The sequence below is a fragment of the Nannospalax galili genome, unplaced genomic scaffold, assembly GCF_000622305.1.
Source record: "Nannospalax galili isolate Female #2095 unplaced genomic scaffold, S.galili_v1.0 scaffold405, whole genome shotgun sequence".
In the NCBI taxonomy this organism is placed as follows: domain Eukaryota; kingdom Metazoa; phylum Chordata; class Mammalia; order Rodentia; family Spalacidae; genus Nannospalax; species Nannospalax galili.
In genome coordinates, this window is record NW_008354532.1 from 159,947 (window position 1) to 161,479 (window position 1,533).

The following is a 1,533-nucleotide window of genomic DNA, read 5'->3' on the forward strand; positions in this document are numbered from 1 at the left end:
TCGCGAGTCTGCCCTCCCTCCATTCTTTACCTATAAGCCTGTGCATCCCATTGGCCACACAATAGCCCCGTACTTGTGAAAACAAAGAATGGTGGGCATCTTGAGCAAAGCTAACATACGTGCACACAGGGCTCTCACTGCGCAGCTGAGTCCATGGTTCCCCAAGCGTAGGCCACTTGAAGCCTTAAGTGTTGGGGCTGAAAACTGCTTGCCCCTGACCCCTACAAAGCCTGGTTCTAACGTAGCGGAGGCCGTGTAGCTAGCAGTTAAAAGGACCTCCCGCGATGAGCTGGCGACCCCAACTAAGCAGGTGCTGCTCTACCACAGCCTAACCCCCAGTGCCACATGCAGGCGCGGTGGCAGTTCAAAGGCAGTAGTGGCCCTGTGCGTATGTACATGTTTGTGTGTGTGTATGTTCGTGTGTGAACACGTGTGTGGGGGTGCACATGCCTTTGTGCGTGCACTTGTGGAGCTGGAGGTTGACTTCAGGAGTCTTCCACTATCATTCCAGGTTATTTCTTGAGACAGGCTCCCTCACTGAACCTGGGGCTCACCAATTCAGCTAGCTAGATCTGCTGGCTAAGGAGCCAAAGGATCCTCTGTCTTCACCTCCCAAGTACTGGAATTATAGACTTGAATTGCCAGGCCCTTTTACATGGGTGCTGAGGACCCAGACTCAGGTCCTTATGCTTTTGCAGCAAGCATTTTATTGACCGAACCCATCTCCTCATCACTACCAAAGACTTTTTAGTTAGGCTTATAAGGTAGTGCTTATGGGATTTTTGGGGGGGTTTTATGTGAAAAGTGCCTTTCCCCAAAAAATTAGGCTGGTGTGTTTGATTTCTTGGTCCCCAGCTGGTGGCAGTGTCTTGGGAGGCTGTGAGACCTTTGAAAGGTGGGGCCTAGCTGAAGGAGGTCGGTTACTACATGCGGGCCTTAAAGGCTATGCCTGCCTCTGGGTAGTCTGGGTTTTCTCTGCCTCCTTCGCTGCCTTGTGAAGAGCTCTGCTGCAGACTTCCACTGCCAAGAACCAAGCTACTCGGGTTTCCTTATCTTCCCAGCCCTGCTAGACTGAGACTCTGTGACACCATGAGCCAAAAGAAACCCTTCCTTCCTTAAGTTGTTTTTGTCAGATATCTTGTCAGAGCAATGAGGTAAGTAATACAGAGCGGCTACTTTCAGGCAGTGTAATTTTTATAATGGAGCCCCTCACATCAAATAAACTAAATAATTGCTTTTGAACTTCTGAGATTTACTGTTGAAGAAAGAATGGAAGTTTGGTGTAGTGGAAATGTCACCAAACTTTGGCTGGTTTTGTCTTTTGGTTTTGTAATTTATTAAAAGAATTAGTCATATAAAGTACTTGGTAGAGGGCCTGATACAGTAAATTCTAGATAAATGTGAGCTGTGATGATGATTATGGTGACCTTTCTGAACCTCAGTTGTCTCACTTGCCTCATGGGGCTACTGTAAGAATCAGACAAGACTGTGTTTGGATGAACTCCATAAATGGAACAGTAGAGGTGACGTTAC

At 47.7% G+C, this 1,533-nt stretch overlaps 1 pseudogene; it reads right to left on the bottom strand.

The window, feature by feature from the left end:
* Positions 1 to 251: 251 nt before the first annotated feature.
* Positions 252 to 377, bottom strand: LOC115067466 (annotated as a pseudogene).
* Positions 378 to 1,533: the final 1,156 nt, after the last annotated feature.